Raw genomic sequence first — 25,446 nt, forward strand, 5'->3', positions numbered from 1 at the left:
TTAACGGGCCAAATATCTCACGAAGTATGCGTCAAACGAAAAAACTACAAAGAATGAAACTCGTCTAGCTTGAAGGGGGAAACCAGATGACGCTATAGTTGGCCCGCTAGATGGCGCTGCCATAGGTCAAACGGATATCAACTGCGGTTTTTTAAATAGGAACCCCAATTTTTATTACATATTCGTGTAGTACGTAAAGAAATATGAATGTTTTTGTTGGACCAGTTTTTTCGCTTTGTGACAGATGGCGCTGTCATAGCCACAAACGTATAAGTGTGTGGTATCACGTAACAATCCACCAGTGCGGACGGTATTTGCTTCGTGATACATTATCCGTGTCAAAATGGACTAATTGCGGAAAAGGTCGATATCTTTTCACTATGGCTGTTGTGATCAAAATGCCCAACGGACCTGTGCTATGTATGCTGCTCGGTATCCTGGACGACATCATCTAAGTGTCCAGACCGTTCGCCGGATAGACACGTTATTTATGGAAACAGGAAGTGTTCAGCCACATGCGAAACATCAACGACGACCTTAACCAAATGATGATGCCCAAGTAAGTGTTTTAGCTGCTGTCGCGGCTAATCCGCTCATCAGTAGCAGATAAATTGCTCGAGAATCGGGAATCTCAAAAACGTCGGTGTTGTAAATGCTACATCAATATCGATAGCACCCGTACCATATTTCTATGCACCAGGAATTGCATGACGACGACTTTGAACGACGTGTACAGTTCTGCCACTGGGCACGAGAGAAATAACGGGACGTTGACAGATTTTTTGCACTCGTTCTATTTAGTGACGATCGTCATTCACCAACAGCGGTAACGTGAACCGGCATAATATGCACTATTGGGCAACGGAAAATCCACTATGGCTGCGACAAATGGAACATTAGCGACCTTGGCGGGTTAATGTATGGTGCGGCATTATGGGAGGAAGGATAATTGGCCCCCATTTTATCGATGGCAATCTAAATGGTGCAATGTATGCTGATTTCCTACGTAATGTTCTACCGATGTTACTACAAGATGTTTCACTGCATGACAGAATGGCGATGTACTTCCAACATGATGGATGTCCGGTACATAGCTCGCGTGCGGTTGAAGCGGTATTGAATAGCATATTTCATGACAGGTGGACTGGTCGTCGAAGCACCATACCATGGCCCGCACGTTCACCATATCTGACGTCCCCGGATTTCTTTCTGTGGGGAAAGTTGAAGGATATTTGCTATCGTGATCCATCGACAACGCCTGACAACATGCGTCGGCGCACTGTCAATGCATGTGCGAACATTACGGAAGGCGAACTACTCCCTGTTAAGAGGAATGTCGTTACACGTATTGCCAAATGCATTGAGGTTGACGGGCATCATTTTGAGCATTTATTTCATTAATGTGGTATTTACAGATAATCATTCTGTAAAAGCTTACGTTCTCAAAAATGATAAGTTCTCAAAGGTACATGTATCACATTGGAACAACCTAAATAAAATGTTCAAACGTACCTGCGTTTTGTATTTTAATTTAAAAAAACCTACTTGTTACCAACTGTTCGTCTAAAATTGTGAGCCGTATGTTTGTGACTATTACAGCGCCATCTATCACAAAGCGAAAAAAGTGGTCCAACTACAACATTCATATTTCTTTACGTGCTACAGGAATATATAATAAAAAATGAGGGCCCTATTTTAAAAGACGCAGTTGATATCCATTTGACCTATGACAGCGCCATCTAGCGGGCCAACCATAGCGCCATCTAGTTTCCCCCTTCAAGCTAGACAAGTTTCGTTCTTTGTAGTTGTATAGTTTGACGCTCATTTCGTGAGATATTTGGCCTGGTCACGATCAATGGACCACCCTGCATGTAAATGTAGATGTATATTTAAACGCCACGTATGTTGCGTGGCAGTCATGACTGCCACTTGTGGGCACATTTGACATACCATGAGCATCTTTGGTTCGGGCGGTTCGCGCTACCTGAAAGGCATTTGGTGAAGCGTGTCGAGCGGGGAGAAATAAGCAATATGGTGTGAGCCGCAGAACTGCGTGGTTTCGCAATGACTGCTAACCAATTGGCTGAGTTAGCAGGAGCAGCTACAGAAAGTGTGGCATGGTTGTGTTCTGCCACTCCCATGCTTGCTGCAGCTGGTGTCTGACCGACATTGGCATTTGATTCCGTATTTCCGGCCAGTGTTTTTTGAATATGAGTTAATTATGATACCGTGGTGGGTTACACGAACGCAGCTAAACATCCAGTAGGCAATAGTTTCCTGATGGAGCCACGGAAGTACATAGAATACTAAATATAGCGCTAGTCTTCTGTGACCTAAAGAGCATGGTTTAGCTAAAGTGTACTCTACTGCTGCTCCTCCCCAGTTGCTGAAATCAGTAACTGCTCTTGAAGTTCGTTTCCAAACTATACGGTTTGGTTGAGCAAGGTATTGATTCACAGCTCCGAGCCGACGCCTCCGCTTTGACCTCTGTCGTTACTCATGTAACTAGTTAGCCACTGGAACTCGTATTTACCAACGTCTTGTCACCGTGTGTAGTTGGCGTTAATGACGAATGTCACCAAGTCTAAAAAGTCACAGACGTACATAAGTTCACATTTTAATGTGTTCTGACAGACCTAATATTATTGACCACTGTGATGACCAGGGAGAGTGATAAAATGAATTTTATGATTCTAATGTAAGAAATACTTTTGTAATTCGTATTGCCTTGTTTTATTTTTATCAAGTTGCAAGAACATAAGTTCAACTCTTTACGTGATTTCACGAGGTATAACTTCAACTTATGTACTTATCTGTCGGGCTCGTTATTTCGAACTTACTCAGTATGAGTTTGTACATCTCATACTGTATATGATAATAATTTTGAGAAATTTATTTAAGTTCCTTACCTTAATTTGAACAGTAAGTTTAAGTGGCACTGAGCTGTTATCCTAGCATCACTGGGCTGAACGCGATATAATAGACACTGGTCCAAAAGGGTACGATAAGAATTTTAATTGTTGTTTGATGAATTACAATATTTGTTTTTTTCAGATGACCAGAGTAATTTCCATATGGAATCTGTCTCAACGGCAGTATGAAGCTCAAGAATTGATGTTTTAATTCTCTGAGCGCAGTTCGTCTAAGCAGCTACCACAGCAGTTTGCTGTATTACGTTATCTGTGCAAGTTCTGTGCTGATTTCTTTGGCATATCAGCTTGGCTTTGTAAAGTCACTAATGAACTAATTTTATGTTCTTAAGTGTAAATTTTTGTCTGATTTCTTGGGCAGGTAAACCATGTTTCATAAACATTATTTTGTTAACCAATTTATGTTTTAATTGTACGTGTTCGAGGTTCTCATTGTGCATTTTATTCATCCCATCTTCGCTCCACGAAACCCCTGTGAACATGACTTATAATGCCAGTGGACGACGTCTACTGCACGTCTCAGAACGACACGAGACTTAAGTGGCTGTGCCATACGATCCCATTATAATCCACAACAACAGAGGGAACCACACTTACTGCAGGTTGACGGCTCAACAGGCAACGCATTATCGTCAGACCATCCTCTAGTCATTTCTGGCATTGATATTTATGCTTCTCTACGACCCAGACGTGGAATATCACTGGAAGGCATCAACTGGAACCACTACCGTACCATAAATGCCGAAAAGTTTGCCAGTCGCCCAACCTTCAGGAATCGAAAACGATACGTTGCTACTTGAAGTTAGTGACGCAGCATCAACCGCTACAAGTCAGCAACTTCCAGGACGCATGCTCATGCTTCGGCTCCACGACGATGTCAGTATCATCAGTGAACTTTAGCTGACGGCTCTGCCGCAAATTTCACAGCTATATATAATCCAGTAGATGCAGTGCATATTGCATTGTTGGGTGAACGGCTTCCAAACTATCTTCCTGTGAGGGATGAAAAGGACGAGATAGAAAAATAGCAGCTGAAGAGGTCATGTTGGTGCTCCTAAATCTCAATACCAGGAAGGCTGACAGTCTCGACGACAACAATAATGCCCTACTGAAGCAGATGCCACTAGCTGCCGTCACATATCTGGATATTCAATGAGATTGGAAAATATCTGCGACTTGCCCAGAATTATAAACCTATAAGTTAATTACCAGCCCTTATACCTAATGTTGAATTCGTATTCCACTCTACCGCAGCAGCTTGGTATCGCATTATACACTGAGATGAGAAAAGTCATGGGATATCTCCTAATACCGTGTCGGACCTCCTTCTGCTCGGTGTGTCACAGCAACTTGACGTGGTATGGACTCTACATCTCGTTCGACATTCCCAGTATAAACATTGAGCGTTAATGCCTCTTTAGCTATCCATAATAGCGAAAGTATTGCCGGTGCAGGGTTATGTGCACGAGCTGATCTCTCGATTGTGTCCCATAAATGTTCGATGTGATTCATGTCTGGCGATCTGGCTGTCGAAACCATTCGTTCGAATTGTCCAGAATGTTCTTCAAACCAGCCGCGAACAATTATGGCCCGATGATATGGCGTATTGCCATCCTTAAAAATTCCATCATTGTTTGGGAACGTGACATCCATAAATTACTGCAAACGGCTCCAAGTAGGCTAACATCCGAAGGACCCAGTGAGTTCCATCTAAACACATCTCATACTATTGTGGAGTCACCACCAGTTCGAACAGTGACTTGTTGACAACTTGAGTCCATGATTTTGTGGAATCTCCGTCATACTCGAGCCCTACCATCAGCTCCTACCAACGGAATTCGGGACTCATCTGACTAGGCCACGGTTTTCCAGTCGTCTAAGGCCCAACCGATGTGGTTATGAGCTCAGGTCAGGCGCTACAGCCGCGCGGGATTAGCCGAGCGGTCTAGGGCTTTGCAGTCATGGACTGTGTGGCTGATCCCGGCGGAGGTTCGAGTCCTCACTCGGGCATGGGTGTGTGTATTTCTCCTTAGCATAATTTAGGTTAAGTAGAGTGTAAGCTTAGGGACTGATGACCTTAGCAGTTAAATCTCATAAGAATTCACACACATTTGAACATTTTGTGAACAGGTGCTATAGGCCATGTCGTGCTGTCAGCAAAGCCACTCAATTCGGTCATCTGTTATAGCCCATTAATGCCGTATTTCGCCGCACTGTCCAAACGGACGTCCCACATTGATTTCTAAACTTCTTTCAGGCAGTGTTTCTTGTTAGCACTGCCACCTCTACGCAAACGCCGCTCCTCTCGGCCGTTAAGTGAAGGCTGTCGGCAAATGCGTTGAAATGCCTGAAATAGGATATAAATTCATTCACGGAAAGACTCCCCCAGGTTGTGTCTAAGCCATGTCTCCGCAGCAATCTTTTTCCAGGGATGCTAGTGCCGAAAGTACTGCAGGAGAACATTATAATGTTTGGAAGGTAGGAGTTGAGGTACTGACGGAGTGAAAGCTGTGAGGAAGGGTTACGAGTCATGATCGGTTAGCTCAGTTAGTAGAGGACCTGCCCGGGAAAGGCAGAGATCCCAGTGTCGTGTCTCGGTCGGGAAGTCAGTGTTACTCTGCTAGGAAGTAAAAATTATTCCATTCCATTGTGGCAGGGTGCTGCAGCAGCCAGTTATGAATTATTTTTAAAAAAAAAATGTCAGCAAAAGCACACTCATTTACGATCGCGTCGATCCAGTGAAATATCCATAACATTCTTCATATTTCATAACGGTTCGAGATGTCGAAATGAGATTTCGGCAGATGACAGCGTCCACCTATCGTTTAGGAGTAGCGTCTTTGATTAATAATAAAAACGTCATCCGTTATGGGTTCGAAACCCTTCATGGGTTAAACTTTGAATAATAAACAGCATTTGTGGCCGAGGACTGCCGGCATAAGAGGTAACCCTCATTCCGCCAACGGCCATGTCGAAGACGGCAGTGAAGCAGACAAAGTTTCGGGGTACTCTATTTTCCGTGGGGTGGCAAACTACCCCTAAAGGGGGAAGAATAATCAGTGACCAACGACATGAGGATACAGAAGGCAGGGGAAAACACTGCATTAAAGACACATAATGTATATACACAGGACAAGTGGCCAGCAATTCAGAAAATATCAAATGATCTTTCCATTGGCAAAAATTTCTGGAATAGTACCCCATTCCGATCTCGGGGAGGGGACTGCCAATGGTGAGGTGCCCATGACAAAAAGATTTAATAATCAATGAAACGATAACTTTCTAGGTGTCGGGGTGTATAATATCAGAAGCTTGAATGTGGTAGGGATGCTAAAAAATCTGAAAACGGAAAAGCAGAGGCTCAATCTAGATGTAGTAGGGGTCAGTGAAGTGAAATGCAAAGAGGACAAGGAATTCTGGTCAGATTAGTATAATACCGATAACAGCAGAAAATGATACAGCGGGTGTAGGATTGGTTATGAATAGGAAGGTATGGCAGAGATTGTGTTACAGTGAACAGTTAAGTGACAGGGTGGTTCTTGAAGGAACTGAAAGCACACCGATACCGACAACAATAGTTCAGGCATATATGCTGACATCGCAAGTTGAAGATGAAGAGATCGAGAAAGTATATGAGGATATTGATAGGGTAGTATAGTACATAAAGTGAGATGAAAATCTAATAGTCATGAAGGACTGGAATGCAGTTGTGGGGCGATGGAGTAAAAGAAAATGCTACAGGACAGTTTGGGCTTGGGACAAGGAATGAGAGAGCAGAAAGACTAATTGAGTTCTGTGATAAATTTCAGCTGGTAGTAAGAATATTCTGTTCAAGAATCACAAGAGGAGGAGATGTACATGGAAAAGGCCGGCTGATGCGTGAAGATTTCAGTCTAAGGAATGACGAGATACGCTTGAAGTTCTCTAAGGATATAGATACAGCAATAAGGAATAGCTCAGTAAGCAGTGCAGCTGAAGAGGAATAGACATCTCTAAAATGGGCAAATCGTGTAAGTTCGAAAGGAAAACATACGTAAGAAGAACTTAGCTGCGAAGAAACCACGAGTAACAGAAGAAATATTTCAACTGATCGAAGAAAGAAGGACGTACGCAAATGTTCAAGGAAAATCAGGAATACAAAAATACAAGTCGCTGAGGATTAAAATAAAGAGGAAGTGCGGTGAAGCTAAGACGAATAAGATGAAATGGCGGCAAGAAAAATCGAGAAAGATATGATTGTCGGATGGACTGACTCAGCATAGTAAAAAAAAAAAAAAAAAAAAAAAAAAAAAAAAAAAAAAAAAAAAAAAAAGGAAAAGAAACCTTCGGTGAAATTAAAAGCAAGAGTTCTAACATTAAGAGTGCAACGGAAATTCCGCTGTTAAATGCAGAGGAGATAGCGGATAGGAGGAAAGAAGACATTGAAGGCCACTATGAGGAAGAAGATTTGTCTGATGTGGTAGGAGAACAAACAGGAGTCGATTTAGAAAAAAGAGGGGATCCAGTATTAGAATCGGTATTTAAGATAGCATTGTAGGTCTTGAGATCAAATAAGACAGGAGGAATAGATAAAATTCGACCAGAATTTCTAAAATCATTGGGGAAGTGGTAACAAAAGAACTATTGACGTCGGTGTGTAGAATGTATGAGTCTGCCGATATACCATCTGCCTTTAGGAAAAATATCATCCACACAATTCCGAAGACTACAAGAGCTGACAAGTGCAAGAACTATTGCACAATCAGCTCATGCATCCAAGATGCTAAGAAAAATAATATACAGAAGAATGGGAAAGAAAATTTAGATTGTGTTAGATGACGACCAGTTTCGCTTTAGGAAAAGTAAAGGCGCTAGAGAGGCAATTCTGACGTTGCGGTTGATAATGGAAGCAAGACTAAAGAAAAATAGGATTTGTCGACCTGCAAAAAGTGTTCGATAATGTAAAATGATGCAAGATGTTCGAAATTCTGAGAAAAATAGGGATAAGCTATAGGGAGAGACGGGTAATATACAATATGTACAAGGGCCGAGGGAGAATAGTAAGAGTGGGCGACCCAGAACGAAGTGCTCAAATGAAAAAGGATTAAGGCAGGGATGTAGTCTTTCGCCCCTACTACATAAGCTGTACATGAAGAATCAATGATGGAAACAAAAAAGTTTCAGGAGTGTGATTAAAATTTAAGGTGAAAATATAACAGTGATAAGATTCACTGATGACATTTCTGTCCTGAGTGAAAGCGAAGAAGAGTCACATGATCTGCTGAACAGAATGAGCAATCTAATGAGGACAGAATATGGATGGAGGGCACCGGTAAATCGAAGAAAGACGAAGATAATGAGAAGTAGCAGAAATGAGAACAGTGAGAGATTTAACATCAGGATTGCTGGTCACGAAGTAGATGAAGTTAGGGAATTCTACTACAGCAAAATAACCAATGACGGACAGAGCAAGGAGGACATCAAGAGCAAACTAACACTGGTGAAAAGGCGTTTCCAGGTCAAGAGAAGTCTACTAGCACCAAACATAAGCCTCAATTTGAGGAAAAAATTTCTGAGAAAGTATGTCTCGAGCACAGCATTGTATGGTAGTGAGACAAGCACTGCGGGAAAACCGGAAAAAAGTGAAAGGAAGCATTGAAGAAATGGCACTGCAGACGAATGTTTAAAATTTAGGTGACCTGATAAGGAATGAGTGAGTCCTGCACAGAATCGGATAGGAAAAGAGTGAGTGGAAAACATTGACAAGGAGAAGCGACAGGACGATAGGAGTCTGTTAAGACACCAGGAAAGGACTTCCATGGTTCTAGAAGGCGCTGCAGAGGGAAAAACTGTAAAGGAAGAGAGCAGTTGGAATACGTTAACCTTGTAATTTAGGACGCAGGTTTCAATTGATGCTCTGAGATGAAGAGGTTGGCACAGGAGAGGAATTTGTAGTGGGTCACATCAAACCAGAGACGAGACTGATGAAAAAAAAAATCCAAAGAAGAGAGTATTTTACAATATGGTTACTATGCAAACTTGATTATCTACCATGTTATTCAACTATCTACAGACTTTTAAGCCGAAAGAATGCAATTTTTAAGGGACATCGATAGCTGGTGAAATGAGAAATGCTGTGGGTATTAGAACAACATAAATTAAGAGACTACCCATCTGTTTTGTACCGGGAATCTGCTTTCCATAAGCTATGACTTTGTTTTTCCTCAGTTCCTCATCTAATAAAATTAATAAACCTCCTTCTCAGAATTCGTTTGACAAATGAAGCATATTTTAACATGGCAGCGAGAGAAATGTGTAGGCTTCACCCAAAATTCAACACTCACGACGCTACTCTGGAAGTTACAAATGCTTAACAAGCCAGGCGAAAAGCCGGCCGCGGTGGTCTCGCGGTTCTAGGCGCTCAGTCCGGAACCACACGACTGCTACGGTCGCAGGTTTGAATCCTGCCTCGGGCATGGATGTGAGTGCTGTCCTTCGTGTTGTGGGCTGGCAGGAGACCAACCCACTAGATTTAGAGGAAGCCGAAAGGCACGCGTTTTAGCTCACGCAGGCTGGCGTGAGGTCTGGAACAGGACAAGGAAATTAGAACTTAGAAAAACGGACGCAGATGGTGGAATACTTAATTTTAATCCATTAATGTTGAACGTAGCTCTTGTCTGTACATTATTTACAATATCAATAGCAACTGATAATGGCGCCTTGCAAGGTCGTAGCAAATGACGTAGCTGAAGGCTATGCTAAACTATCGTCTCGGCAAATGAGAGCGTATTTTGTCAGTGAACCCTCGCTAGCAAAGTCGGCTGTACAACTCGGGCGAGTGCTAGGAAGTCTCTCTAGACCTGCCGTGTGGCGGCGCTCGGTCTGCAATCTCTGATAGTGGCGACACGCGGGTCCAACGTATACTAACGGACCGCGGCCGATTTAAAGGCCACCACCTAGCAAGTGTGGTGTCTGGCGGTGACACCACACTTCGGTTAGTTCGGTTTAAGTGGTTCTAAGTTCTAGGGGACTGATCACCACAGATGTTAAGTCCCATAGTGCTCAGAGCCATTTGAACCATTTTAAACCAGGCGAAAATTAACCGATGCATTTTCAGCGAAATTCGTTTTAGATATTAACCAAAGCAGAGGTGTCAGTAGATCTTTCTGAATGACCACAATGCAAGCATGGGTGTGGAGGACCCCCACTTAATATTTACAGAAAGTGTGAGTGCAGGCTTCAGTTTAGAACGGCACTTCCCTTCCAGCGCTCGACACTTCCACTACAACCCCCTACACTAGCGCTCTCCCCATGCATGCCCTGCTATCTGTGCATATATCGGCCATGGTATTCTGTGCACACTATACTGCCTGCATCATCGGCGGGACTGTTCAGTGCCCCAAGTTCTGCCAAAACAATATATTTACGACAGAAATTGGTAAGGGCATTGAGAATGATATTCTCACATTTCGCCACTAAATTCACCTGATCTGAACGTGACGGAACACATTGGGAGGTTAGCTAATGCCACCCCTGTAGTGTGTTTAATTTACTGTACTTTACCTTTTTATTACCAAAAATCCAATTACACTCTTTCAGCCCAATACTGTGCCACGTCTACAATTTCTTGTCCATGCACAAATCGTTGAGGTTGTATCTACAGGGATATTTCGAGTGGACCGAGGAGGTGTTCCATGTTTTACACATGTCTTCATTCACGCTACCATAACCCTACCTAATCATGTTTTCAATGAAGTCATCCGTGTTTTTATGCTGTTCAGGATCCTCCATCTTAGCTAGCTTTCTCTGAAGCCGCCAGATACTGCACATTCTCGTGGATAGTCAAGTGGTGGTTCTTCAATGATCGTGTTTAAGAACCTTTCACGGGACCTCAGTTGTCCAGCCTCGCACTCATTGTCAGAGAGAGGAATTGGATTGTCTTCTGAGCCCCTCTGTGAAAATTCGTGACATGTTTTTGCGAGGTGGGACTCGCAAGACCAGAACCTCTGGAAAGCTTTTGTAGGGGCGTGCGTTTCATACACCCTGTTAATATTCGACATGTTTCATTAGGGCTTACGTCGACTTTCTGCATATGGTTTGATTTGGTACATACTGAGCCGTAGAGAAGCATAGTGCTTGTGTGGTGATTCTCAGGACAGTAGGTTTTGCTCCGCATTTGCTATTTACGAGTTTCCGCAAAATATTATTTCTGGAGGACTTCTTGTGATGGACCTTTGCATCGGTGGAGGGGGGGGGGGGGTGATCAAATGTCAGAAATCTATCCAAAATCAGACCCATTTGTGCCACTCTTATATTATTCCAGGAAACAAAGAGCTTTCGCTTTGCTTGGCGAGATCGAAGATGGATATTACTTAACACTGAGTATTGGAAGAATTAGGTTTAAGGGAGTTATTTTGATCATATGTTCAACCTATCATCAGGATGCCCCAGAACCGGCCTTAATTTATGGATACTGCACCTTGCGTAAACATGTGGTGCCACATACCTCGGGAAATCTATCAAGGACTCGTATCTAGGTTACACCGGATAGCTGTTGTACTGCGTTTCAGAGATCTTAAGAATCCTACCAATAATGTTTGTTGATCGGCGCTGGGAAGTAGTCTATCATCAGCAGTGTTCCACTGGTATTAAAGACGTCGAGGTTGGTATGGTGTATAATGCCTGACAATTGATGGCGATCGTTTTGTCAAGGGGAACCTTGAAAAACACAGCACTATAAATGCATTCTAAACTCTAAAATTGCAAGGCAGAACTAACAGGCGACGATTGCTACTTTCAGTTTAACTCAAAGTTTATTGAGTTCATGAATTATGTTGCTATGAGGTGTACTTTGATGTAGTTCCCTAGAAGATGAATTGTTTGCCTACAGTGACAACATTATCCTTTCTCCTGGGATGTTTATAATTGATGTTTGAGTTTCGGTGACTCCGCCATAATTCCTCTAGCCGGTTTTTTTTTTTTTTTTTTTTTTTTTTTTTTTTTTTTTTTTTTTGACAGACATTAAATGTTTGGTCCTTTTGGAGACCGTATATTCTGGACGAAGCGCATATCCGGAGCGCCAGTTTCCTACTCATACAAAGAGCATTCAGTAAGTAACGTGAGGTTCTAGGCGCGCAGTCCGGAACCGCGCGACTGCTACGGTCGCAGGTTCGAATCCTGCCTCGGACATGGATGTGTGTGATGTCCTTAGGTTAGTTAGGTTTAAGTAGTTCTAAGTTCTAGGGGACTGATGACCACAACTGTTAAGACCCATAGTGCTCAGAGCCATTTGAACCAAGTAACGTGACAGATATTTTTTCATGAACGCAGGTTGGTTTTATACAGGATTCCGATGCATCATATTATTTCCCACTCTTTTGACTATAAAACCGGATTTTTCAACACAATCTCCATTCAATGCGGTGGCCTTACGCTACCTTTTCTGGGAGAGCCTGTATGCCCACATGGTACCACTCGAGTGGTCCACACCGGAACCAACGTCTTGCTGCACCAGTAGCCTCCTCATAAATCCACGTACTGGCTGGCTGGCTCTGAGCACTATTGGACTTAACTTCTGAGGTCATCAGTCCCCTAGAACTTTAGAACTACCTAAACCTAACTAACCTAAGGGCATCACACACATCCATGCCCGAGGCAGGATTCGAACCTGCGACCGTAGCAGCAGCGCGGTTCCAGCCTGAAGCGCCTAGAAGCGCTCGGTCATCCCGGCCGGCTCCACGTACTGCTTCCTTCGGAGTTATCTTACATTGCAGAGGCGATCATTTGTTACTTCTTACTGTCTTCTGTTGGGCGGCGGGGAACCAACGGGCACTTACCTCTGAGTACCCCATATGATAGACGAGTGTATCAGCAGTACCAACAGAGACGTTCAGTTAAGCAGCAAGATGTATGATTATGATCTGTCGATCACCTCGAATGCGAATTTCCGCACGTTCCAGCATGTCAGGACTTCCATTTGTGTGCCACCTTGTTGCAGTGATGACAGATGCCTAGCCCGACGACTCATCGTGCGTTTGTTCACTGCCAGATCTCCGTAGACAATCTGCCATGGCGTATGACTATCTGATATCCTCTCATTTTCCGACAAATGGAACTAAACGACAATTCTTTGCTTGGAACGCATCCCCGATATATTGAAGGATACGTATGCGGCGCCACTTATCGGAACTTCATGAAACTGTAGGTGCTGAACCTGGAATATCCGACGATGTCCCACAACAAATTCCACAATCGTTCAACCGAAACTGGCCGGAAAAATATATTTTGCAATACTTACAGAAGTCTAGTCGTGTAACTGTGTGTTTTAGCGCTCGATAAATGGCCCCTTATCTTTCTCATATTCCTGTCTGTGGGACCAATGCAGACACTTTATTGGTGAGAAATACGCACTACAGTCCCTGTACCGCACACTTGAAAGAGAGAGATGGGGATGGGGATGCATTTTGGCATAATGTTGGAGAGAATCAGGAAAGGTAGATTATGATCTTGATGACAGTGGGGTGTAAAAGTCTTTCTTCTTTCTTTTCCTGGTTTGTTTCGTAAGAGGCATTAGCGCAATTCATTAGACTGTTGCTGGGGAAACGGAGTAAACTATAGAGACCGCCACTCGTAAAGAAAGTGATCTAAAGTGCCTATAAGAAGGCTGCACTGTTGACGTGTGGAATCAGCGTAATGCAACGTAATGGGTCTGTCTTTGGCTGTATCGGTTGTTGTCAGGACGCATTTCTCACATAGTGTGAGGGAGGGTCCAGAAACATTTTTACCGTTGGTCCTGTAACTTCCTAGTGTTCTTCGTAGAAGCGTTATGATATGAAAGCAGACATGACCCACGGAACAACCAAAAATATTGCTTTGCTTCGTATATGTATTGTAAACACCTATGAGAGTCTTGTGAGAGTAATTTTCCGAATAGAAGTCGTATTTATATAATCTGACAATAAAAATTTATACATCTGCACAGAAAACTGAGGTGCATAAAAAGAGGTGAAGGAATTGCAGAAAGTGTGGACGACAAGCACAGTGAGTTCTGCTTGTCTGTTTGTATAATGAGTAGATTATTATGCATGTTGATGAGATTCATTTTCAGATACATAAACGTTCACTGAATATCTACGAACCAGTCTGCAGTTATTTTGTTTCATTCTCGCTAAAAATTGGATCAGGTAACCATGCATATTCTGAGCTAGAATAGAAAGAATTTAGTCTCAGTAGTTGAAGTTACTTGAATAGCATCTTCAGCATCTTTATCGTTACATGATTTTTTTGCTTGGTTGCTGATACCTTGTAAATATTATAATTTGAAATTTTTCTACTGTGTCCATATTTTGCAATGAGTTGTCAAAGGGATGGATCTATGAAACTGAACAAAAGCTTATTTTTAGCTTTTTAGCACAAGCGTGCTGACCTTCTGAATGGTATTCAAAGTCACTGTCTATTTGAATAAGTTTCTGAGTTCGTTATTGTACAGAATTTTTATTGTTTACTAAGAATTTGTGCTTAATGAACACCCTTCTGTAGATTCATAATCTACCATTAATCTATCCTTCAATATGACGTAGATTCATCAATTGCGTGGCTTGCAACAAGTGGACGCTCATAAATGGTATAAATGTGAAGTGTGCTACAGAATATGTGGGGAAAACGAGCGGGGCACACACAGAAATGGGTTGCACTGGGGCAACTTCCATACATGTGATATTTTTGTTTACGTGTGGCGGCAGCAACGCAGCAAAATTACGACAGTCGTGTGCTCCGTGAATCAAAAAACTTAAATATGTTAAATAAAAGCATAACTAGCCCGAGTGAGAATTTCTGCTTACAATAATACAAAAATGATATCAAAGAGAGAAATGAAAATTCACGCTTTCATCGGTCCTACAGTTTCACTGCGTTACGGAAGGAAGAAAAATCAGTGATTTACGTCCCGTCGATATCAAAGTCATTAGAGACGGACGCCACTACCTCAAACATAATCGATACGTATTCGTCAGTACCGAGCAGATATCGTACTTGATAAACTCGTTCGGAACGTGTTGTGGGTAATATGACTTTCACGCTATTCAAATATGCTGTGTCAGGCCACGTTAGCATTAAACACGTGACGAAAACATGTTGTCGTTTGAACCACCTAAATTATCGACATCGTCTAGTCGGTGACTTAATATCTTGTTAAATTTTTATGTGCAAAGTTGATCTAGAAGTTTTGCCCAATCGGTGGGGGTGTGGATATCAACTGATTATTTATGAGTGAAAATATTATTTGCTTGTTCACCTTGGTGGACACAAATGTTTTTCTTCGACATATGTATTGCGATTGCTTTCTTTTCAACATTTTCAACGCAAACATTTTGATGAAATCGTAGGGAAGGGTATGGTCAGCAGTTTGTTATTACCAAATTGTCCACAACTGTCGGTAGTATACCACAATGGGAGTGAAAATTACACTGTCGGAATTTTCCCGTCAAGTGGAGACAGCAAGCTCGGCAACTGCTTTTGTGCATTTCAGAAGCAACACGCTAACAGTTTCTCGCCCTCATTCCAAACTCATAACAAAACACCATTCTGAAGGAGCACTTATTGGGGCCAGATGAAAATCTGTACCCTTAAGAAACATCATTCAACCTATCTGGCAATGCATTACGTTCACTAACAAAAGCAGAAGAGACTAACTTACTGTCTCTGCGTTTAATCAGGAAGGAAGGAAGTTGGGTTTAACGTCCCGTCGACGTCGAGATCATACGAAACGTAGCACAAACTCAAATTTTGTCAAGGATAGGGAAGCAACCCGACAATACCCCTTTCGAAGGAACTATCCCGAAATATGCCTGGAGAATTTTAGAGAGTTCACGGGAAACCTAAATCTAGATAGCCGGACGCAGGTTTGAACCGTCGTCCTTCCGTATCCCAGTCCAGTGCGCTAACCACCGCCCCACCTCGTTCGGTACCAAATAATGAATGGGTGACTAAATATCGTTACACCGTCTTCAAAAGGTGACCGCCATCAGAAAGGTATGAACGTACGTTCGTCTTTAAATAAGTTGTTTATCTCATCTCATTAAAAACACATCTTGTGGTCTGTAATAATTCCACTTCTTATCGAATGATAAGAGGGTCCATTGTAGGAAGTATCACAATATTGTTAACAATTATGGTGTATCTCTCTTACACATACAAGATATTTGAAAATAAAAAAATGAGCATTCCATTTCTCATGATAGTATGGCCACATATATATTATGCAAACAATAGTGAGCGGTGACATTACAGACACATAGAAAATTTGTCCGTTTTTGTTAGATCAATTTTATCTTGCACAGTTATATGGGACTACTTTACCGTATTTTTACTAATAGCATACAAGATTAATGACACTGTGATTGTCGTCGCCACGGTTTTTAAATTGGGAGGGAAAGTCTGTATGAATGCATATTAAGCGCAATTATACGCTAAAAGTGTCACTTCCGACTTCTGTTGCAAGACTTATTCATCCTTACAGTCCGTAAAATTGATTGCCGCTATTTGTAACAATTATTAATTTCGTAGACAGTCACGGTGTTCAAGAATAACCCGAATGATGTGGTGGAATTCAGAAGTTTATCCCTCTAGATTTATTTATCCTACTCTTCGATTAATGTTTCTACCTTGCCTGCCTCTGTTTGATACTTATGCAGTATGACGATGATGATGAGGTCCCATACTCCACGGAGCGTAGGGGACGATGCGGGAGACCCGCACCGCTGTACTAAGCAAGGTCCTAGCGGAGGTGGTTTGCCACTGCCTTCCGCCGACCGTAATGGGGATGAATAATGAAGATGATGAAGACGACACAACAACACCCAGTCATCGCGAGGCAGGAAAAATCCCTGTCCCCGCCGGGAATCGAACCCGGGATCCCGTGGGCGGGAAGCGAGAACGCTACCGCAAGACCGCGAGCTGCGGACACTTGTGCAGTATAAGAGGGATCAACACTACTACACATTATGAAATCCCTACTACTAATGCACAACCTCCAACGAGGTGGAAAGTACGATATTGCAGTACCTGTGTGTTAAAAAGTGTGATGCAACGTCCGTTCCGACACGCATGCAAGTCCGAAGGAACAGACACTGCGGTGACTACAGCCGCCATGAAATATTATGAATTGTATTCGCAATTGCGAATACGGAAAAAGGTCAGCTGTATTTTGGAATACCGACAATGAATGAACTGGATTGGAACCCCGATTTCCCGCCTTATACAAACGGTCGGCGTAACTGCATTGGCTACCCGTGCACGACGCACGGCCAGACCCAGATCTCCATATGAAGTCGTTCATGCGTCAAAATCAGAACTCATACACTTTATGTAATTCCCATACAGGGGGAGGACATTTTAACGCAAAAGCAGTACGTGATATCGGCGGATTATTACGAAACTGCTGTGTCTATTTTGTTAAGAAGTACGATGCAGTGTTCATTCGGACGTGCTTCCATGTCACTACATTGTCGTCATTACATTATACAGCTAATGATTGTCCGTATTCACAACTGCAATATATTTCATATATTCCTTCGGACATGCAAGCATATCCGAAGGAAAATTCATCGTACTTCTTAACAACATCGGCACTACTGATAACAGGCACTGACTTTTAATCAAAATGTCCTCCTTCTGTTCAGGAATCTATATCTACATCCATAATCTGCAAGCCACCTGATGGCGTGTGGCGGAGGGTACTTTGAGTATCTCTATCGGTTCTCCCTTCTATTCCAGTCAGGTATTGTTCGTGGATAGAAAGATTGTCGGTATGCCTCTGTGTGGGCTCTAATCTCTCTGATTTTATCCTCATTGTCTCTTCGCGAGATATATGTAGGAGGGAGCAATATACTGCTTGACTCCTCGGTGAAGGTATGTTCTCGAAACTTCAACAAGAGCCCGTACCGAGCTACTGAGCGCCTCTCCTGCAGAGTCTTCCACTGCAGTTTCTCTATTATCTCCTTAACGCTTTCGCGATTACTAAATGAACCTGTAACGAAGCGCGCTGCTCTCCATTGGATCTTCTCTATCTCTTCTATCAACCCTATCTGGTACGGATCCCACATTGGTGAGCAATATTCAAGCAGTGGGCGAACAACTGTGCTGTAACCTACTTCCTTTGTTTTCGGACTGCATTTCCTTAGGATTCTTCCAATGAATCTCAGCCTGGCATCTGCTTTACCGACAATCTACTTTGTATGATCATTCAATTTTAAATCGCTCCTAATGCCTACTCCCAGACAATTTATGGAATTAACTGCTTCCAGCTGCTGACATGCTATATTGTAGCTAAATGATAAAGGATTTTTCTTTCTGTGTATTCGCAGCACATTACACTTGTCTACATTGAGATTCAATTGCCATTCCCTGCACTATACGTCAATTCGTTGCAGATCCTCCTGCATTTCAGTACAATTTTCCATTGTTACAACCTCTCGATATACCACAGCACCGTCCGCAAGAAGCCTTAGTGAACTTCCGATATTGTCCACAAGGTCATTTATGTATATTGTGAATAGCAACGGGCCTACGACGCTCCTCTGCGGCACACCTGAAATCACTCTTACTTCGGGAGACTTACCTCCATTGAGAATGACATGCTGCGTTCTCTTATCTAGGAACTCTTCAATCCAATCACACAAGTGGTCTGATAGTCCATATGCTCTTACTTTGTTCATTAAACGACTGTGGGGAATTGTATCGAACGCCTTGCGGAAGTCAATTGCATAAAGTGTGCCAGTGTACGCCGGCCGCGGTGGTCTAGCGGTTCTAGGCGCGCAGTCCGGAACCGCGCGACTGCTACGGTCGCAGGTTCGAATCCTTCCTCGGGCATTATTGTGTGTGATGTCCTTAGGTTAGTTAGGTTTAAGTAGTTCTCAGTTCTAGGGGACTGATGACCACAGTAGTTAAGTCCCATAGTGCTCAGAGCCATTTGAACCATTTTGCGAGTGTGCATTGTGACGCAGGAACGACATGTGGAAGATTATATTTGGTCGTGTGTCATGCTCAGATAGCCAAACCGGTTACTCGGGAAATTCTGTTTCCAGACCCAGCCCAGTACAAATTTTTTTTGCAGTCATTCCATTATACAGCAGATGCTTGTCCGTATTCGCAGCTGCGAAAATACTGTATTTCACGGATGGAAGTGAGAAGCTATGGTGGTGGCTTTCTGTAGTTAGGCCACCGACAATAGCGATAAGCTTTCTGTACTGCTTCGCTCGGGTCACGATCAATAGTGTTCCGCCTACGACTTCAGTCGCTAGCTACCAGATGCCTAGTTCCGGAGGTCAGTGCTGGTCGTCGAGCCATGTGGGCGGGGGGGGGGGGGGGGGAGAGGGGGAGAGGCCAGAGTGTTTCGTCACTACTGCCTCGCCGTCAGGACACGGCTGGGTCGTGTGACCTATCGATTGGTCACGAATTATAGATGAGACACCAACACAGCCGGACGGCGGATTCACGTGTGTCGCAGCACAGTTCGCATTGTCCAGCGCTTTCGCTTTGTGAGACCTATAAGGGTCACGTCAGAGCACTAGGACGGGAATCATCGGTGTTATCATTCTCTTTTGTTAGCTATGATTTAGGCGAGACTATGCGCAATCCCGGTTTATAGTCGAACATGTTTATGAACTGTATGACAGAGAAAATCCAGAATCACACCCAACAAATCGATTGTACCGCTGTAGCATGGTGTTAGTACTTTATAAAAGAAAAAAAAATTGCTTGACGCAGTGGAAAAAGGGCATTTTAAAATGTTACGTGAACTGATGGTGGTGGGGCGGGGGGGGGAGGGGGGGGAGGAGGAAGGAAAGGAAAGGGAAGCAAGTATCAGCTGCGTAGGGAGTCTATGTAGGATCAGTGGTGACAAGTGAAAATGTTTGCTGGGCTTGGATTCGGACCTGGGATCACTTGTTTATTGCCGCGCAGGATTAGCCGAGCGGTCTAAAGCGCTGCAGTCATGGACTGTGCGGCTGGTCCCGGCGGAGGTTCGAGTCCACCCTCGGGCATGGGTGTGTTTGTTTGTCCTTAGGATAATTTAGGTTAAGTATTTTGGAAGCTTAGAGTGACCTTAGCAGTTAAGTCCCCATAAGATTTCACACACATTTGACCATTTTTGAACTTGTTTATTACGCAGTTGTATTAACTACTGAACCATCCGTACGTGGTGTTTATCCTAATTGCGAGGACTATCTTGGCACGCCTCCTAGCCGACTCAGATTCCCACATAGCACCACCTATAAGCAGTCTCTGTGTCTTCCATACTGGCTCCTTTGAGTTACCCGCAGTAGGTCGAAGGTAACTGTGCTTCCGCACTGAATGTGATGGATTCATTGCCCATCGAGGTGAATAAGTTATGTGAAATGTGGGGTGTCTGTTCTTTCCGACATGCCCGCTACATTCATATGATTTTATACGATTTTAAAATGTGTCACTGGAGTTAAAAATGGTGTTCTTGGCCTTTTCCTATCAGATGAACTTAGAATTGAAGGAACCGAATCGTATGAATCGGCAGTTACTGATCCCAAGAATCAATAATTTGAGATGATATACATGTAGACTTAAACTTTACTCTTGGGCCACAAAGTCAAGGAATAAATGTAAGGCCATTTGGCTCCTGGGTGATAGCACAATTAGAACCAAAGTGTAACTATACAAATTCGTTATATTGGACTTGATAGGTGGGATTCGCAGTGAAAATGATGCATGAGAAATAGCTTCGTTCGGTGGAGATGCGCACATTGCGGTGATGAGATTCTTTATAGTCGTTGTCCGCACATAGAGACAGGGTAAATTTTTAAAACAGCACCCGTTAAGAAATCTGACTGAACCGAGACTGACAGGTAAATAGTAGAGCAGCGCCCTGTGTAGATACGAGGACTTCTTCATCGCTACAGGTAACAGAGAAGCAAGCAGATCTTCAGCTGTCGGACAGTCATTTGTCCGAAGGCTAACGAAAGAATGTGGGAATGGTTAAATAACTGAAAATACTTTTATAAGGTCAGCAAATAAAGAATGTACTCCACCTATTCGACCGGGGAAAGGGTGCGCACAGTTTAACGTGGAATCCTAACCACCTCTCGTTCATTCTCCCATTATTGAAACTTGAAGGCTATATTAGGGTCAGACGGAAAATTTTCATGGTCCTACAAGGGATTGAAACCACTACTTCTCTGTTTCAAAGGAATCTCCTTTTCACTAGGCCACCAGAACCAAAGATAGGCTCTAGTATCCCGGATTATATTCCGCATCTGTTTGTTGTGTCTACTGGAATGAGAGCATGTGATACTGTTGATAGTATTCATCTCATGATGACTGGGAGTTTCCCTTGATTCCGTATTTCCATAGTAATCTTTTAAATTGATCGTTTTGAACAACCGTAAATGATTTTAAAAGCCAGGTGATGCTGTGGGCACCATTGTACGCTTGCATGTTGTGTATCATTCGACCGTTCGTACCTTCGATGAAGGTAAAATTAGATGGCGAATGTTGTGATATCATTTAACTAGTTATTTCTTCAAATATAATGGCGTACAGGAACTACTTCGTCTTAATATTTATTGTGGAACAGAACTAACCGCGAATAAACTTCATTTGTTAGTCTCTGTCTAGACTTTATATTTTATAATTTAATAACTCGGCTCCCACAGAAAGAGTCAATACATCACTCCCTCGTCATGCGAGAAATAGCCGATAATAGCGGTGCAACATCACATGTGGACTTCAAACTACGTCTGAAGCATTCCTTTCGTGCTTTAATTAACTTTTAATACAGTTAAAATTTAAGATAATTATCAAACGAAACACTTCAAGAATTGTATAAAACTGACTTTCTTTGCTCAACACAACGGCGGAATAATGTAACTAGAGAACTTTACTTTTAATATTTGTTGTTTAGTAATTCTCCTTCGCTAAATTTTATCAGTCCTAGATAGTAGCCCAAAGTACAATGTTGGTAGGCTGTTCTCTCGATGATGCTTGACCATGTTAAGTTAATTAATACACACATCAAAAAAAGTTTTTCGTCACCTCGGTTCCAAGAGTTCCGGAACCTGTACAGAAAATTGGAATAGACATCAACATAAATAGACATCAACATAAACATCATTTCCGCCCTTTTTATTGCTTATGAAAACCATACATTTCATATTGTACCACCATACAGCGAGACCTTCAGAGGTGGTGGTCCAGATTGCTGTACACACCGGTACCTCTAATACCTAGTAGCACGTCCTCTTCCATTGATGCATGCCTGTATTCGTCGTGGCATGCTATCCACAAGTTCATCAAGGCACTGTTGGTCCAGATTGTCCCAATCCTCAACGGCGATTCGGCGTAGATTCTTGAGATTGGTTGGTGGATTACGTCGTCCATAAACAGCCCTTTTCAATCGATCCTAGGCTTGTTCGATAGGTTTAATGTCTGGAGAACATGCTGGCCGCTCAAGTCGAGCGGTGTCGTTATCTTGAACGAAGTCATTCACAAGATGTGCACGATGGGGGCCCGAATTGGGGTACATGAAGACGAATGCCTCGCCAATATGCTGCCAATATGGTTGCTCTATCGGTCGGAAGATGGCATTCACGTATCGTACAGCATTATTCAACATGGTGGCATTGCTGTGAGGGTTCCTCCAAGCCATAATCGGTAGGTAGCGGTCATCCGCTGTCGTAGTAGCCCTTGGGGATGTCGTCGACAGCTCCTGTCTCCCTCTATCTCCTCCATGTCCGAACAAAGCCGTTTTGGTGCACTCCGAGACGCCTGGACACTTCCTTTGTTGAGAGCCCTCCCTGGCAGAAAGTAACAATGCGGACGCAATCGAACGGTGGTATTGACGATCCAGGCACGGTTGAACTACAGAAAACACAAGCCACTTACTCCTTCCTGGGGGATGACTGGTTCAAAATGGCTCTGAGCACTATGGGACTCAACTGCTGTGGTCATAAGTCCCCTAGAACTTAGAACTACTTAAACCTAACTAACCTAAGGACATCACACACATCCATGCCCGAGGTAGGATTCGAACCTGCGACCGTAGCGGTTGTGCGGTTCCAGACTGTAGCGCCTAGAACCGCTAGACCACTCCGGCCGGCGGGGATGACTGGGACTGATCGGCTGTCGGACCCCTCCGTCTAATAGGAGCTGCTCATGCATGGTTGTTTAAATCTTTGGGCGGATTTAGTGTCATATATGAACAGTCAAAGGGACTGTGTCTGTGGTACATTACCTACAGTCAACGCTTATCTTCAGGAGATCTGGGAACCGGGGTGATGCAAAACTTATTTTGATGTGAGTATTACCGTACACGTGTAAAAATACTTTGCAAACGAGGTTGTCGGACTTCGTTAGAAAATGCAGGTTCCATTTAATAACACATAGAAAATTTAAAGATTATATCTCTCTAGAGCAACCTGCTCTGCCAGTCCAGTTCCTATCACGAACATGGAGGGCAAGGTCTGAAGATGATCTAAGTAAAATAGATCGAAACCGGTCACCAGCTTAAACAAAATATTTATTCGATAGGATCTGTTTTTAGCAAATTCACTGATGTACCTGAGATCGCTGTTTTCCTAGAACAATGTTCCTGAAAATATTTAACGATAAAGTGTTTAAGGTGTTTGACCATTGCGTCATCAAACATACCATATAGAACTTAGTTTTAACATCCGAGTAATACATTTTCGTGTTCTATTTGTCAGTCGAGAAATGATGGTATAATCAAGCTCGAAGTTAAAGAAATTTTAGCTCACGCAATTGTTATTAGTTCAAATAGCAACAAACTACATAACTCTTACGTCTGCTCTATTTGGTTTCGAGAAAGAAAGAAAGACAACTGCCGAACAGTCTTGGAGGTTCTATGATTGACACAGATACAATTTTTTGTATGAAAGCTGCTTTCTGTTGCGCCACAGTATCGCTTGCTTCACTTCAAAATTAAGACATGACAATACGAATATGTGATTTTGCAATGAACGCACAATTCACATGTGACACATGAGAATCTTTCACCCTCCTTACCGTTGCTTCCACATCTAATGACTTTGTGCTTAAGCTTACTGAACACACATCGCATGTTATTTCATTGGTATTTAACATGTTGAATGTTTTTCATTGTTGCTTCTGGAATGTACACACCCTTAAGTACTTCTTGTTTTACTACTATTACGTCTCTTCCCTCGGGGATTCTTTCGTGTTCAGTCAGTCTCATTTTCATTACCCTTTGCTCCCTAGGTCCGATTGTTCCCGTACGTTCGTTTAGCTGGCGCTCCAGATGTGTTGTCCTTCCATGCTGTGACCTTAACGTGCCGTAATGTTTATCTCTTATTTGTCTGCCCACAGCTACTGCGCCCTTGGGTTTACGTAATTCTGTTGTCAGCTCCTTGTCTTCCTACTAACGTGCTCTTGGTCCTGACTGTGATCACTGTCCTTCTTGTTCCGTTACTACCGGGATGCTCTGCCCATTCACTCTGAGTTTTCACCTGTGGTAATCGATAATAGCTTGCTGCCGACGTAGAAAATCTCTTCCTACTAGTCCGTCATATGAAACATCTGCTCCGTTGCGTAATACATGGAATGTCTGTTTACTCAACTTTTCCGTTTAGTCCTAAATTCTATTCCGTTATGCCCACTGTGTTCATTGTACCTTCCGTAACACCTTTCAATCTTCTTATATCTCTATAATTCACAGGTATTTCGGCGGTTATTGCTTCGTCGTTGAGCAGACTTATATGAGCACCTGTGTCGATTAAAAACTTTAACCTCGTACCGAGCCGGCCGGTGTGGCCGAGTGGTTCCAGTCGCTACAGTCTGGAACAGCGCGATCGCTATGGTCGCAGGTTCGAATCCTGCCTCGAGCATGGATGTGTGTGATGTACTTAGGTTAGTTAGGTTTAAGTAGTTCTAAGTTCTAGGGGACTGATGACCTCAGAAGTTAAGTCTCATAGTGCTCAGAGCCGTTTGAACCATTTGAATCTCGTACCGAATTCTTTGCAGTATATCGTAATTATTTTATTTTCTGCTTCACAGACTATTACCCGCACATTGGGCCATTTCACGTTGGCTACGTGCGACTGCTTTGCGTGCCATCCATATCGTTTCCCGGCCATTTTTCTGGTTGTCTTCCATGGTTTCCTCCATATTTGAACATTGTATGCCCGTATTTATTACAACTATGTATAATACCTGGGAGTTCGACAATCATTCGCGCTGTGTCCTCTCCTTCTACATTTATGATACATAACTATCTTCTCACAAGTTGCGTCCTTATGCCCTGGTTTATCGTAGTGATAACAATAATTTTGAAACTTACGCCCTTCTTCCGCTTTGTTGGGTGGTGGTATCCATCCGATTTACGTATTACTACGAGAAGGTTTGCATACATGTCCTATTTTTCCAGATTTGTAACATTTCACTGGTCTTAGGGTTTGGGTTGTTTGGGGGAAGACCAGACAGTGAGGTCATCGGTCTCATCGGATTAGGGAAGGAAGTCGGCCATGCCCTTTAAAAG

The sequence above is a fragment of the Schistocerca americana genome, chromosome 6, assembly GCF_021461395.2.
Source record: "Schistocerca americana isolate TAMUIC-IGC-003095 chromosome 6, iqSchAmer2.1, whole genome shotgun sequence".
Taxonomy (NCBI): domain Eukaryota; kingdom Metazoa; phylum Arthropoda; class Insecta; order Orthoptera; family Acrididae; genus Schistocerca; species Schistocerca americana.